Source organism: Podarcis raffonei, chromosome 1, assembly GCF_027172205.1.
Source record: "Podarcis raffonei isolate rPodRaf1 chromosome 1, rPodRaf1.pri, whole genome shotgun sequence".
NCBI classification, from domain to species: domain Eukaryota; kingdom Metazoa; phylum Chordata; class Lepidosauria; order Squamata; family Lacertidae; genus Podarcis; species Podarcis raffonei.
Window position 1 is genome coordinate 39,584,148 of NC_070602.1, and position 16,861 is coordinate 39,601,008.

General features: G+C 39.0%; 1 protein-coding gene across 11 annotated transcripts in view; it reads left to right on the forward strand.

Annotated features, from left to right (window-relative positions):
• Window positions 1–16,861, forward strand: part of CDIN1 (CDAN1 interacting nuclease 1) — a 115,311-nt gene that overhangs the window by 86,885 nt on the left and 11,565 nt on the right. Inside the window, exon 10 of one of the 11 annotated variants that reach the window (XR_008329486.1) lies at window positions 13,424–16,448. The exons of the other annotated variants lie outside the window; for them this stretch is intronic. The gene's annotated coding sequence lies outside the window, so the exon portion shown is untranslated. The remainder of the gene's footprint in view (window positions 1–13,423; window positions 16,449–16,861) is intronic. 11 annotated transcript variants of the gene reach the window in all.

The following is a 16,861-nucleotide window of genomic DNA, read 5'->3' on the forward strand; positions in this document are numbered from 1 at the left end:
GCTTAGGATTGGATCGAGAGATGTATTGCACAATGGAAAGGCACTTTTGCAAGGTAGTCCCATCGCATGTCATCCCGAAATTCTCTGGAATGACTTTTGGGGGTGCCAAAGGTTCTTGTGGGGAGGGAAGGAAAGCCCCATTGCAGAAAGCGGAGTTCCACCTGTCTATTTCTGTATCCACCCCATAGTCTCCTAGATTAATTTCACACTATTCTGCTTTTATTGAGTTTTATTAATGTATAAAGTAGAACAGCATCTCTCAAATACTTGCACTATCAGCAATTGCAGCTCAGTAAGGCTTTCTCTGGTTTACTGTTAATTCAGTAAGGATAACCCAGGCATAGAGAGAGGGGAACCTGGAAGCTCCCAAGAGCTGCTGAGTCATAAGACAGGAGATTACGAAGTGGCTCAAGCTTTAAACCACAGGAGTACACAATGGTCAAACAAAATTTGACTTGGGTTTCGGATGCTTTTCACACACAGGCTTAAGAGAAGCTGGAAATGGATTGGCAAGTGTTCAGAGTAAAAGGATGGATTTCAAGAGTGGGATATTTTACAGCCAAAGAGCACAAGGAGCAGTCAGTAATAATGGGTGGGCATTTATAGGGCATGTCGCAGCATCTGAGAAGTATGAGCTACTAAATTTTTTGAATGGGTGTGCAGAGATGATTGGTCACTGTGGTCTTAGAGGAGAGATTTACTTTTTTCACTTCATGATGCCATTCCACTTTGTCCTGTCAAGTTTTCTATATAGTTTCATAATGTTCCTTCTTCCATGTAGTAGAGAAAAAAATGAGCCTCTTAGCTTTCAAGTTAAACTCTTGAAAAGATTTTTCAGTGGCGCTCAATGATCTTTAAACCACAGTAGATTTTGAATCCTGCTACTCACTATGTGTCACCTAACGTGTGCTTATATTTCATTCCGGTCTGAAGAACTTCCTCCTTTATACAGTTTGTGGAGCTCCATACATTGCCTAAGATGAACAGTGAGTTCAATCTTCATCCGTATGATAATTGGGTTTCTGAATGTGTTTAATTGGAGCAGTTTTAAGGGTGAAATGTTCAGATGTTCAATTGCCCCATTTTAATCAGCGTAACGTGGACAATCTCTATGCCAAATAGAGAGCTTTATAGTTCATGTGGAAATACCCATTTTCTCCACTGAGTCTACACCCCACTCTTTAGCTGCTAGATATCTAGAACAGCTCACAAACAATCAATTAAAACAAGACAGTCCTGGCCTGCATGCTGACAGTCTAAAAGACATGACAGAAAAGGAAAAAAGAGCAGGTAGAAGAAAAGAAAAGAACAAACCCAGGTGCCAATTCTTTATTTTAAAATTTATTTTTTATTAATTTTCTAATTATTATGGAGCCACAGAGACAGGTACACAATAACAAAAATTCAGTAATCCAATTAAAGGCAAGGCATTCAAAACCTGAACATATTAAATAACAACACCCAATCTAAAACCATGAAAGCCATTTTTCTCTAGAAGCTGCGGGGAGAGGTACCTGTAAATCTGAAACTAAACTACTGGTATAAGAAAAAAAAATCTCACCATACTCAATAGGAATGATCAGGATCTTCCTGTACCTTAGAGACCCATAACTTATGTGGTGTTTTTTTCTGCAATAACTAAATTCCATATATTTTTATACAATAAGGATAGAGTCAGATTTTTTTGCCATTTCCCTTGCTGTGCTGTAGAGATCCTGGCAGCTGGCGGCACCCATGTTAAAAGTTCCTTTTGGCAAAATGTCTTCATAATAGCTGTCCACATATTTAGTGGGTGACAATTCCTAAAGTTAAGTAAGCTAAAGGTAAAGGGACCCCTGACCATTAGGTCCAGTCGTGGCCAACTCTGGGGTTGCAGTGCTCATCTCACTTTATTGGCCGAGGGAGCCGGCGTACAGCTTCCGGGTCATGTGGCCAGCATGACTAAGCCGCTTCTGGCGAACCAGAGCAGCGCATGGAAACGCCGTTTATCTTTCCGCCGGAGCGGTACCTATTTATCTACTTTGATGTGCTTTCGAACTACTAGGTTGGCAGGAGCAGGGACCGAGCAATGGAAGCTCACCCCGTTGCAGGGATTCGAACCGCCGACCTTCTGATCGGCAAGTCCTAGGCTCTGTGGTTTAACCCACAGTGCCACCCGCATCCCAAAAGTTAAGTAGTAGTTCTTAAAATGATCAGTTGGAATGGAAACAGTTCTGGGGCAGGAAGAACCTGCAGAGCTGATAGAATGAGCCCTGCTTCTCATCTCTTCTACTGATGAAGCAGTCTGCCTGAAAATATATTAATTATTATTAATGTGTGACTATTAATCTGCATGCTGCTTTGCAGAGTGGTGACAAAACGCCAGGTTCCAATGAACTGAAATTTGATACAGAAGAGGCAATAGAGAGGAAGAAGGTGGAATCTATTGTGAACTGCCTTGGATTTGTAGAGAGTAGATTTCTTGCTGTGATCCTATGTACTCCTGTCCGGTTACTAGTAATTGTAGTGTCAAGTATTCCTGAACCCATTTCTGAGTCTAGATAGAAGGCAAGGCGTAAGTGGGTGGGGAGAATCAGATTTAGACTTTCCAATCATACTTCCAGCCATTTGGATCATTTTGTACTGTTTTTATGGTGTTTCATTGTATAGGACGTTGTACCCTGCCGTGTTATATTGTATGAATTGGTGGTATTTACATACGTAAGTAACAATACTACCACAATCTCAAAATTATGTGTTTTGGTACATGAACTGATGTTGAAGGCTGTTTTGCTGAAGAGACTGACCTGGCATCTCAGCAAGATGGGGATGACTAGCATGGAGAAGGGAAGCTGCCAGGAGACATGAATGCTGTGTGGCAGAGGCAGCACATTTTCAGCCAAACACAGCAGATGCCTGCCAAGATACTGCATGTAGCAGGGAGGCAAACTGGAAGACACCTGAGCACGTGCGATAAATGATAGGAGCAGCTGGCATAGTGCAGCAGAGGTGCAGAACCACCCTTCTGACAGCAGTGTCCCTGCCACTCACCAGGATGGGGCAAGGCAGCAGCATTGGCAGGACTGTCGGAGTCCACCGTCAGAGACAATTTAGTGATCTCCTCTCAGCTTTCCTCTTTCTGATTCCTCATCAAGCCTAAGCCCTCCCCCTTGGTGTTTCTGCTTCATCTTTGCATGCTGAGAAGAGGGGTGTGCTCTCCATTTAAAGCACATTCACTGGCTTCCCCCTCCAAGAATCCTGGGAACTGTAGTTTCTCCTTCAAATAGCTAGAATTGCCAGCACCCTTAACAAATCACAGTTCCTGTGAGTCTGTGGGGGGAGCCATGTGCTTTAAATTTGCACTGGGAGTGGATCTGCCTGATTTTTTTGCCTGTGGGGAAATCTGCAAGCACATATGGAGAAACAACCCTGCCTGTTTCCTTCTCACAGCAGTGCTTGTGTAATCATTCAATAGGGGGATGTGGGTGGAGCTGTGGTCTAAACTATTGAGCCTCTTGGGCTTGCCGATCAGAAGGTCAGCAGTTCAAATCTGTGTGATGGGGTGACTTCCCGTAGTTGTCCCAGCTTCTGCCAACCTAGGAGTTTGAAAGCACGCCTGTGCAAGTAGATAAATAGGTACTGCTGTGGTGGGAAGGTAAATGGTGTTACCGTGCGCTCTGGCCTGAAAAGGGAGATGAGCGCCGCACCCCATAGTCAGCTTTGTCTGGACTTAGCCATCCAGGGGTCCTTTACCATTTTAGCTTTACCTTATCCATTCAGTCTTTCTTCCATTTAATTATTGTCCCACAATGTCCCCTTTTTATGTATAAATCATTCTCCTTATCTTACCAATTGCCATCCACATCTGATTGCACATCCATATACTATAGAACCTTTGCTTTGAGGTTGTTGAACTTACTCACGTGCTGTCTTACCTGGGGGAGAACCAGTCCCTTCAGATCCACTTACACACACATACAACACCTCATTCTCAAAAAACAGAGGTCCTGTTACTTCTTTGGTTTTCACTAGGAGAAAAAGAGCAAAAACACTCACAATTCCCAGGCACGTATAAGACTGCCTTATACAGAGACAGTATTGTCTTTTCTGATTGGCAGAAGCTCTTGAGGGTTTTGTGAAAAGTCCTTTTCCAGTTAGCCAGGTAGCCTTATAACTAGAGATACTAGGACCTGGGGATATCTGCATGCACAGAAGTGTCTGCTTCACAAGACTTCCTGCAGCAACAGAGATCATACTGAACATGTTATTGTGCAATATTTGGAGACTCGTTGGTGTGCTCTATTTCCCAGTATATGAAGGAAAAGCTTCAGAGAACAGCTGTGTTCTGATTGCTCCAACAGATATAAAGGTGATGGGGGGAGGTCACTTGAGAAAGCCAAAATCCCAACCAACCAAGTCCCACACAGAGTGGGAGTCTGAATTTGGACCAAAATACTGCATTTTTTTATACTCTGTTTACCTTTTAGTGACACCCAAATGGATATCCTTCTCATATACTACTCAGTACCTAGTTTTTGTCACAGCATTCATAAAATCCATTTGAATTCAACCGAAAGAAAATGGCATCATCTGTACTGAAAACAAATATGAGCATTTAGTGCCTTATGTTACATGTTTCCTTCTTCCAAATGTTCTACTGCATCTGCATTAATTAGTGTTGAGATAATTATGTGCAGTGTTTTCAATGTCATTCAGATTCAGAGGTTCAGTAGTGATAAGAGCAAGTCAGTTGAGCTATTAATACATAATCCTTGTTTCTGAAATTTCACCAACATAGAAATGTGCATCCCTGAGTCGGTAGCACTTAATAATGTGAAAATAAACAAACAACTAAAAATCATACCCAAACCACTGCAGCTTTATGTTTGGAGGACCCAGAATAATTGGCATCGCAAAAGGTACATGGGTAATATGAGGTGCAAATCATTAATATAGACTATCAAATCAGAGAAATGTATTCCTTCTGAGGAAATGCTTTGCTTTTAAAACTAGAACTCTACTTCTAGTATCTAGAGATATTGAGATACACACACACACACACACACACACACACACACACACACTGTGCTGTACCCATTCATGCAATGACAACAGGGAATTTATCTAGAAAATACTCATTTCAGTAGCTTATGAACTTGGGTTTTTATTTGAGGCTATTGAGCTTTATAGCTCAAAACACACACACACACACACACAGAGGGAGGGATCTTTCTGAATAGAACACAATGCAGCCCTGTTGCTCCCATGTCATGTGTGCTTTTAGGCTGTGTACCAACCCATTACAAGCTCTGTGCTGTGTGGAACTGAGGGAATTTCACACCCCTACACCTCATAACACTGCCAGTGGGACTTTGGAAATGGTAGGCTTCCACCATATAGCATGCTCCACTAAAATTATTCTTGAACCCCAATTCCTGATTTTTTATTTCATAGACTGCTCAGTTTTACTTATAAAGTTGTATTCATTTTTTACTTGTTAGGAAGTCTCATTTGAATGGCATTGCATTTTTACTTATTAGGTATTTATATACTGCTATTTCTGTGGAGCACAGACACGTGAAAGAGTTTTGCAGAAGCACTCCCATTGGGATGAGGATATCTAAGGTGGGAACCCCTGGGCCCTCCAGATGTTGCTGAACTACAACTCCCATCAGTTCCAGCAACCATGGCCAATGGCCAGGGAATTTCAAACGGGGGACATTCCCAGCCCTACCTGGGTATGCCAAAGATTTAATCTGGATCCATATGCACGCGAAGAAAATGCCAATGAGCTATGGCCGTTTCACACAAGTTGACAATAGAAAGTGAACCATAGTGGTACCTCAGTTTTCGAGCTGCTCAGAAGCCAAACGTTTTGGTTTTCAAATGCCGAAAACACAGAAGTCATTGCTTCCGTTTTGGAACGCACCTCGGAAGTCGAACAGCTTCCGCTGCGTGTTATTCTTTTTTTCTCCATTGACTTTGCTGACCGCCCTTTGCGCCTCAGTTGTCGAACATTTCGAAAGTCGAACGGCCTTCCGGAACGGATTACGTTTGACAGCCGAGGTTCCACTTATTTTATTTCAAGAAAAAATACATGTATACATATATAGCTAGGAGCAGTTACATTTTGTTGTGTTGATACTTCTTTTTATTTGTAATTTTGTGTAGTAGTTTGTTTTTAAGATACAGAAATTCTATTGTAGTACTCAAGATTTTGAAACTAACTAACAAATTTATTTGCTGTAAATGTCTGGTGGCGCATGGGTACACAGCTAGTAGAGGTTTCTTGCAAAGTATTTGGAACTCAGGATCTATAAAGTTCATAAAAAATGATTAAGTCTCACCTTTCTAGAATGCTTGGCTGCAGAATCGTAGTCCAACTTTGTTTGTGAACCTCATGAGATCTTGCAGCATTGTGTATTTGTGTGAAAAAAAGATGCCAAGAGTGAAGATAAAATATTATTTCATATTCCATGTCAATATTTCCTCTAGAATTGCTTTTATTAGTAGCCTTTCTAAATCATGAATAGACTTTTTGTTGCATGTAGACTGCTGCAAGGCCAAATTGGTTTTTGAAACAATTATTCTATAAAGTCAGAGTATGGACATAGCATGTGTGACAGTAACATTAGAAGTCTGTGACTATAATAAAGTGCAAAGTGTGTTTACTTCATTCATATGTTCTAGAATTTGGGGTTCAATTTAAAGGATGTATAAAATGTGCACTTGTAAAATCGGCAGCGTCTGCCGACAGACACAAATAGGTTAAAGGTTGTAATCTTTTGAAAGAAGTTGGTTGGCTTTCCTGCTGGCCCTCCTATCAACTTTAACCTCCAACCTTCTTCAACATGTATCACTACAAATAAAACTGCTGAGGTTTGACAAGAGGATATAAAGTCACCAGGCCATCGCACAGAGATCTCTATATGATTTTCTTCTGCCTTAAACTTAAATGGATACTGCTGTAAGTCAGGTTTTTAATAGGAAGCCATAAACACTCACCCATATCACTTTAATTTTAATAATTTCTGTTTTATCAGGAAAAAACGAAAAAATATACATTGTAAATTATGTTTGACAACTAGAATTTAGTGGTTTTGTTATTGGTTGTCTTTGACCATTACACAGATTTCTGTTCTTCATTTTAATGTGTACAGTTTCAAGCAAGCAGCATATGATATTGATATAAACATGGCATTTTGTAAACAGGCTTATAAATGAATTTTTAGATCATGATTAAGACAAACCAGATGACAAAAATAAACGATATGTTTGCAATTTACTCCACTAACTTTAGAATAGTGGTTTCATGAACACCTGTGATTTGAGCAAAGGAGGGAGACTCTTGTTTCATTTTACCTTTGCACACTCTTCTAAAACTTGCAACAGTTGTGCGTGTCTAGAGACCTCTTCTTTTGACCTTAAAAAAGGTGTCTATCACTAGCAGAACTGACTGTTTCACAAATAGTTTTGCCAAAATAAGTATTTTTGCTGTCTCGTTATTTTCGCCAAACTACAGTTTCATGTTTATACAGGGGCCTACATTCCTTTCCTAACTTTTTTTTTTTAAGAATTTAAATCTGAGGCAAATGGCACATAAAACCAGGATAGTAAGATTTATTTATATAAAAAAAAAATATTCATAGCAGCTGTTAAAAGGCATGAGTACATAAAAGGGTCTGCACCTGGTGCTGAAAAGTTGGGGTGGCATTCAAAAGATAGAATCTAGAATAGAACAGACTATAATAGAATCTGGATACATCATTTGTGGTGTACAACTACACATGTTAGATCTGCTCATATTGTGCTCTATAGGCACAGGACCAGAGGCAGAGTGGATTGGCATCATTCCAATTCACCACCACGCTTTGGGTTGGATCCAAACTTCACTCCTGCTGCTAGGAAAGGGAAAGGCACATTTTGCTGATTTCTCCCTCCTCTTGCAGTTTTCAATGTCACCTTTTATCCTGTTATGGATGGCTGAGGAACCTTCCAGGGCATTGTGGGAGAGGTGGCTACAGGGAAGAGAGAGGAAATGCTGCAAACTTACCTCTCCACCCCATCCTGCCACCAGAATCGCTCTGCTGCATCAGAAGCCTTCCATGGATGGATGGAAGGAAGGCAAAATGTGGATCCTGCCCATAGAATATGATTGTTTGTTTAGAACCACTTTCTTAGCTGTGAGCTCCTCTTAATAGTTTCTATGTATCTATCTTTCAAAAATGAATTCTTCATAGCCTTTTGATTTATTCATAGACTATGAAATTGCAAACTCCAGGCTAGGACGTACTTATACTATAAGTTGCCTAATACTGTTTCATGATAATTTGAATTTTAACTCGTTCTTTTTCATGTCATTTGTTCTCCAGCTTCACACAAAGTGCCTCTAAAATAATCCTTATGGTTTGATTTAAAAAAAAAAAAGTTCTTGTTATTAATATAATTTTTTCTTACTTTTATAACATCACCTTTCTTCCATCATGGGACTTAAGGCAATAAACGTGTGTTTCTCACAAGGCCTTCTGTCCGCACACTGATCAGGCCTGGTTGGCTTCAGCAAGGTGGTTGCCTCAGCAGCCTTCAGATCATACCTGTTGGATTCTGACACTTCAGCCCAATTTTATAAATTATCCTATTTCACTTCACAACAAATTTGTGCTGTTAGGCTGAAAGATAATGATTTGCCCAAAGCTATCCAAAGAGCTTCCTGGAAGAACAAAAATTTAAACTCTAGTTTTCCCAGAATCGGCATATGCTACTTGAGAACACCAAGTCCTAAAATAAATACAGTGGTACCTCGGTTTGCAAACGTCTCCGTTGATGAACATTTCGGTTTTCAAACATGCCTCAGAAGTCAAACATGCCACGCTGCTTCCGCTGAGTGCAAGATCCTGAGGCCTAGCTGTCGGCTATTGAGTTTTCGGTTTTTGAACATTTCAGAACTTGAACGGTCTTCCGGAACGGATTACGTTCGAAAACTGAGGTACCACTGTACTGGTTTTAGGATGTAACATTTGGAGCAAACTGGAAAACACTAAATTCTATCAGTTTGTTTACTGTTTATCCTGGTATTAAGCATATTTACATGCAACTAAGTTCCACTAGTTTTACATTAGAACTTGCTTCCAGATAAGTGTGGTTAGAAGTGCAGCCTGTATGTGTTTTTAAAAATACTACAACTCGAGAAAAAAGTGCAAAAATAAACGTTTGTGAGAACAGTTAGATTTGAACCATTAATTAAGAAGTCAATCTTGTGAAACTGAGAAAGAATTAATAACTACTTCCAAAAAAAAAAGAAAAAGTTAAAACAGAATAAGAAATTAAAATCTTCCAGTTGTTTATAGTATATTACTATCTCCCTTAGACTGCAATCCTATGCACACTTTCCTGGACACAGTGTGACATCATTCTTACTCTAATTCCCAGTGCCTATCCTATTATGAGCTGGAAACGTTTTGTCCTAACAACTTTACTTTATTTGTTGGGCTTTCTCAGTCTTTTCTGCTTTCTCTTATATTCTTATCAGTCATGCCAAGGACATTATTTAAGTCTTCTTAAGAACTAGCTTTTTCCACAGTTCAGAAATTCTGGCCCTGATCCAGGGAACGGTAAGCACACCATCTTCCCCAAAAGCAGAGGTTTTGTGTACGTTGGCTTTTATGTGTATGTAAGGGGGATTCCTCTCTGGATTGGTGCCTATATCTATATCTATATGCATATATGAGGAAGCTGGCAGGGAACAACTATTTCCAGGGAAAATGCATATTTAGAGAATGGGACAGCTGATAGTTGATTCACTGGATAATTTCAACAGCCATTCTTCTAACTTGTTTGTTCTCTTTCCATTTGTGTGATGCAACAATACTTAAAAGATTGTAAAACTGCACTCTTAGGACCCAACTAGATGTGACATAACAGAACTGTGATCAGATTTCCCACTGTCTGGGCTCAGGATAGATAAAATTGGAAGAAATTGAAAGACTGCAATACTTGCCCCAGTAAGCTGGGACTAAGTCCCATTGAATTCAGAAGGGTGGTTTAACATCATGGCACAATGAAAATATCAGATTCTACCTGTCTGATATTAACCCGAAGGTAACTGCAAGGGTGGCTGAGTTTCTGCCAATAGTATCTCTTAGAGCAGTGAATGGCACGGTTTAGCAGGAAGACACTCCAATGAAAATTGCTGTTACTATATATCTTATATCGCTTCATATATATATATATATATATATATATATATATATATATATATATATATGCTTGTTTTAAGATCTATATCTGTAATGCCTAATAAAGGTTTGGAGAAAGATAATTCAGTAGGACTAACTTCTTAGTAGACATGGTTAGACATGCACTGTAAATTTTCTGAACCAATCTTAAATAGTTTGGGTTGCATCCAGAGTAGAGCGTCAGAAAAGGAGTAGGATACAGGCCAAGAGTGGCAGTGGAAGGGGGAATCACAGAAGCTGGGAAGAGGCAGCTTGTACAAACAGATGCAACCCTGTATTTTCAAAACAAAGATGATAGGTTACAATTAATTGCAAGTTTTGTCAAAGATGATAGGTTACAATTAATTGCAATCCTATAAAAATAAATGCTCGCTGTTATCTGTGTATTGCTTTCTTCTTCTTCTTCTTCTTCTTCTTCTTCTTCTTCTTCTTCTTCTTCTTCTTCCTCCTCCTCCTCCTCCTCCTCCTCCTCCTCCTCCTCCTCCTCCTGAAATCCATGTCTCTAGATAATAGCAGACCATGTAACTGGTTGCATTTACAAAAAAAAAAAAGCAAAAAATGATTCCCCCCTCCGCCTCATACTTCTGCAATTCTCAGTTCAGAAATCTCATTGTGCATTGGGAGAGGTACATTAATACAATTAATTAAGGCTATTTCATAATGTATTCAAAGAAGGCCAAAATAGTAGTCATTCGGCCTCACAAGTTTGTATCCTGACAGGCAGAGGGGAGACTCATCTTGCCATTCTGTGTCAATTCTGTCCCATTTCTTCTCTTTTGGCTTTAAATCTTTATGCAATTAGTATATTATCATTTTCTACATAAAGAGTAGTCAACATTCATTAATGCATACTTGTATTTTTCATACACAAGTATGGCTGAGATTGAATTTTTTTTATTATTATTATTTTTTACTACAAGTAAGACGATTCCTGTTGGATCAGGCCAAAGGCCCATCTAGTCCAACATCCTCTTCTCACAGTGGCCAACCAGATGTCTATGGGAAGCCCATACGCAGAACATTAGTGCAATAGCATTCTCCCCACTTGTGCTCCCCGGGAGCTAGTATGCAGAGACATACCACCAGCAATTCTTAGACATCATGAATAGCATCCATCAATAGTCTATTTTCCTCAAATTTATCTAAAGCCCTTTTAAAGCCATGCAAGTTGGCGGCCATCAAAACATCTTCAGGGAGCAAATTCTGTATGTGCGTGGGAGGAACTACTTTCTTTTGTCTGTCCTGATTCTTCCTCCTATGCTAACCCTTGCACTGTATTCCACTGTCTACTGAACGTCAGAAGAGGTCTCTGGGAGGGTAAAGGGTGCTGCATTGAGGATGAGGGGGACGGAAAAGCAGACATTACTTGTGTAGCTCCAACCACCTGAGAAATCTGTTTCCATGGGCATTTGGTCATATAGCCATGGCACCAGTTATGGGGAACCTTTGGCCCTCCAGTTGTTGCTAAACTGAAACTCCCATTGGCCATGCTTGCTGGAGCTGTCCCACTGTTGGTCTTGGTCCTTTTGGCTGCATTTTAATGTTTTAATGTTGTATTTTAATCTTGTTTTTAAGTTGTATTCATTCAACTTGTTTTTATTATTGGTTGTTAGCCGCCCTGAGCCCGGCCTTGGCTGGGGAGGGCAGGGGTATAAATAATGTTGTTGTTGTTGTTGTTATCAGTGGCTACACTAATAGCGTAGAAGAGCTTCTCCCATAAAGCATGGATTGTCCTGTCTCTGGCTTCCTGCTAAGATGTGTGCGTTTGTGATATCTACTGCTGTTGCTTTTAAAAGGATTTTACTTTTGTGTTGTTCTCTTTGTTATGTGTTTTATTGTAGCCCCCTTTACTAGGAATAAGCCCCACTGAACTAGCTGAGACTTACTCCTAAGTAGACAAGTATAGGATTACACTGTCAAAGTTAAGTATGTTTGATACCATGTGCTTAGTTCAGGACTTTTTTCTTAGTACTGAATTAGTACTGGACTGAACTTAAATTTCTCTTGCACAAAAGTTAGATTTGCCCTCAAGTTTTCTCAATATCAGCAGACTAATGGGCTGTAATATCATCAGAAGCACCTATAGTGACCATAAGTACAGGACACCTGAGTGTGGAGGTGGATTTGTGAGAAAGAAGTGACAGGTGCATCCCAAAAAAGGAGTTTGTGGTTTTCTTTAGGTTACAACAGAATACCACACCATTGTGGATGGTATTCAATGCTAGTCCTACCCAAAGTAGACCCACTGAGTTTAATGGACATGGCTAAATTAGATTCATTCTTTTTCGTGGCTCTACTTTGTGTAGGACACAATTGAATACAATCGTGTATAAACACATTATTTAGGAATTCTTTCTGCATGCACCACTGGCCAATTAGACTTTGCATAACTGTGCAGTGAAATGGTTAAAACCTTACTAATGGAAAACATGAGAGAGGGAGAGAGAGACTACTGCTTTTAGAAACTCCTTTATTATGGCATTTATTGGATGCAGTTCTTTAATAGGACCAGAAGAATATGTGTGTGTCCTTAAGTTTATAGATGAGATAGCTGTTTAATTATTAAAATGCAGAACAAACAGAATTGATTATAGAAAAGGAAATTGTGAAATACCATAATGCCAGTGCTTTTCTATTGAATGCTGCAGCTATTTCCAAGTATGCATAAAGCTTAACACATGTAAAGAATCCATATGCCTCACTCAATAGCTAAACTAATTTTCTGTTTTAAAATTTCTAGTTTCTGAAGACAAAACTTCAAAGGAAGTCAGACCTATGTTTATCCCTCTTATATGTCAGAGTTTAAATGCAATGTTTTATGTATACAGTCATCATGACAGTTGAAAGAGCTATGAGGAAAAGCAATTATATAATTGCTTCAAGTATTAAGTGGAAGGGATAAAGGTTTTTAGAAACCATAGAACTGTTTTAATAATTGTATCACCTGAAGTTGAGTAGCAAAATTATGTCCTGATTATTTATAATAAGTAATTAGCTATATGCATGTATAGGCTATCAAAGATTTTCAGAAATTATTTTTCACTGGCATTCTCGCGCGTGCACACACACATATACAAACACCCCATCATTTTCTATTTTAGCAGTTTCCACAATTTAAATATTACATTCCTATTGTTTGCTTTCTGTTATATTAGTAGTGTGTGTTTTGCAATTCTAATCTTCACATTTTTCTTTCTTTATCACCAAAGTAAGCCTTTTGAAGCCAAGGAATTTTTCACAGCAATATTGACAGTGTTCACATTTGCATGATGACAGCCAAGGAATGGAGCAGTAATTTTTGAAATTGCAGAAGTATTTAGAACACTGATAAAAGCTGAAATATATTTTTGATGGATTGAAGTTAAGCATACATGATTTTTCCTGCTGTCAAAAGGCTCTGAATTTAGTGAATATTTGCCTGCTGTGAGAATGCAAGATTAACATCACAACCATCACCCGGGCACCCAAACCCTGCAATTTAATAGCTTTTTAGGTTCTTTCCTTTTTCTAAACAGCAATTAATCTCATTTTAGTACAATTTTCTCGTTTCTGAAGTTGCTCATTGAATCGCTGTTTTGTTCATATTTGGCTTCAGCTCCTCTGCATAGTCATTAAAGTCCCAATTAATGTCACCTTTAGCTGAAGAGTACTCATTTTTATTGAGAAAATGACAGTTGCTGCCATGAGTAGTGCAGTGTAATATACATTAATTGCCCTGTAACACTGGTAATTACGAGTTTTTCAAGCCTCTCAGTAAACTGTCATGCCTAGACAAGACTGTGCTAAAATAGATTACTCATTAGGGAGACCTGTCCTGTTTTCTGTTGGGTTCTTAGTGTTGGTTAAAAAAAAAAATCTTGAGCTTGAACAAATAGTTGCCAAAAGCAATTTCCTACAACAACATACTTCTGTTGGGTTCTCCACCCGTCACTTAAGTCTGCGGTCAGCAAATAGACAGGGTGCAGCAGACTCAAGAGAAGCTGAGATTTGGACAGGTTTTTTTGTACGGTGCTGAGGAATAAGCTTCATAGTCCTTAATTCAGCACTGTAGCATTGTAGTGTGCTGTGTTAAAACAGATACGTACTGCATTATGAAACAGAAATTGGTACTGACAGGGTTTGGTTAGTAAAATCATAACATCACTCACTGTCAGCTATATTGAACTTATTAAACTTGTAGCCAAATAGTTCTAAATTCAGAAATTATCAGGTCTGTTGAAGAATGATATATTTGGGTGTTTTGGGGGTGTATCTCTTACACTTTTAGATTATATATCTGAAGAACATAGTGCTAATACCATGAGTGAAATAATTGGTTCTCAGTATCAGCCTTTAATACATGTTGTTAAATATATGTCACACCACCAACTGAGCTGAAAAATCAGGTGCTTCTAATTTCAGAACGAATGTATTTTTCCCTCTCTTTCCAGAGCATCTCTTGTTTTTCCATTTTTTAACATAATCACTTCTAAAGGCACGGCAGTGCTGAACTGAAAACCTTTGTTTTATCTTTGTTATAACACCTGCTTTAGGCAATCTGCTCCCTTTCCTCCCCACCCCCCAAATGAATTTTGTCACAGCCTTTCTTATTCTCTGATAGTGATGAGCTAATGAAAGTAGATAGTACAATTTGTGCTGACCAGGTAGCAACTGCCAGCGTACAGCTGAGGATAGTTTAAAGAAATAAATAAAATATAGCACTATATCACTGATTTACCCATTACACAACATTAATAGTGAGAGACCTTGGTGTGTTTATCTGTTTGTATTGGTGTGCATTTATCGAATTGTTTATGACAAGACTAATTGGGGTAATTGTAGACACTGAAATTACCTGTCAACTATATGTAACCACACTCCCTTTCTTTCTGACAAATGATGACAACTGAGGGACCCCGTAGCATTACTCATGATGGCTTTTCGAGTGGTAATAAGGACAATAGGGGCCCTGGCTAATTTGACATGGACAGCCTTCACAACAAGAAGCCAGCTAAATGACTTGTCAGTAGGGGAAAGAAGTCGGAAAAGTAATGGAGTCCCCCATGGCGCTCTGACAGGGAGATGAGGCAATTTCAACGGAAAGTGAAAAGGCTTCAGTTTGTCAAGTATTTAGAACAATCAGAGAACAGCTAGAGGCTGGAACCTGACAATAAATTTGTGAACCATGGTAGCAGTTTCATATAGGTCAGTTATTTCATAATGGTTATGCAGCTTTTAGAGGTTTGTGCTTTCGTAGTGTACTTCACATCCGCCAACTGGTGCTTTGTCACCTTAAATTTGTGCTTTGCTTTTACACAGTGGGAATAATAGTTAAGGTTACAGAGTAACAGAAGTGTAAGACAGCATGGTTTTCAGACCCCCAATATACTGAAAAATAAACAAAATCTGGATAGTAATCCTGTGATAGCATCCATTACAAGCCAGAGGTGTTAACACAGAGTGGTGGACTGCAACTTACTCATTTGTGTTTTATTCAAAGCTTTCTTTTTCCTTCTTTTTTTCTTAATTATTAAGGGTCAATTCCTGATGCTTTTTTTCTTGAACTACATTCCAATCTTTATGGTTTGCATACCTGTGGTTACAGACATGTATAACTAATTACACCACAAAAAGAACTTGCATTTGTTTAATGTTTTGCTGAAAGACTGGAACATTAAATAGAATTATTAAATCTGAACTATTTATATTTTGAGATTATCATAATCTTACTTTCCCCCTTATTTCCCTTAATTTTATATATATATATATATTCTTTTGACGCTCATTTATTGATAAATACAGAGTCGTTTTATATATCTGTCATTTGTATGGTTTGGCTGTATATTTTGATCTGGATTCTCATTTTACCCCTTTCCTTAGATTTAGTGAACACTTTCCCAAATCAATCAGCAGCCATCTATATTTGCTTATGTATTCATCCTGTATACCAAAGAGCAGCCTTATCCTCTGACTATTGATATAACAAATTGGCACAATCCACAAACAATAAGGAGGTATCAACAGGCTTGGGCAAAGTCCAAACTACCAAAAATAAAAAATAAAATTAAGGGGAGGGGAGCCCTGTGAGAGAACCCCAATGAGGACTGAGAATGCTCAGTGGCCAGCAAATGCTGGCAACTATTGGTGGGAGAGGAAGGAAAACCAGAGAGAAGGGCGAGGTGAAATGCAGTATCAGGAAATAGGATATGAACCTGCCTCACTGGAACCCTGAATAGGAGCACTCCATACTGCAATGTATGTACCAGGTCTCACTAATAATTATCCCTCTTTTTCTATAGCATTTTTAAAGGCTTTTTCATTACTAAGTGCTTTTTCATTGTTTTTGTATTTGTCCTGTACAGTAGTTACTTAATTGCATACTTCGGAGCTATGCAAAGATTTTGAACCCACATCTAAGTCCAGCATTCTGTCTGTCCAAGTGAACTTCCTTCACTTAGCTTTCTTTTTTGGTCATGCTAACTTGATTCTCGTGAATAATCTTAACTGCAGATTTTTTTTAAAATGCAGCACCGTTGCCACCACAGTTGCTGTTTCCTTCTTACCGCTTTGGCTCCAGAGCCCTTAAATAAGTGCTTCAGTATCAGTCTCACATGTTCATGTTGTACTGGCCCAGTCTGACATAACATCACGCCAAACCATGGCTTAGT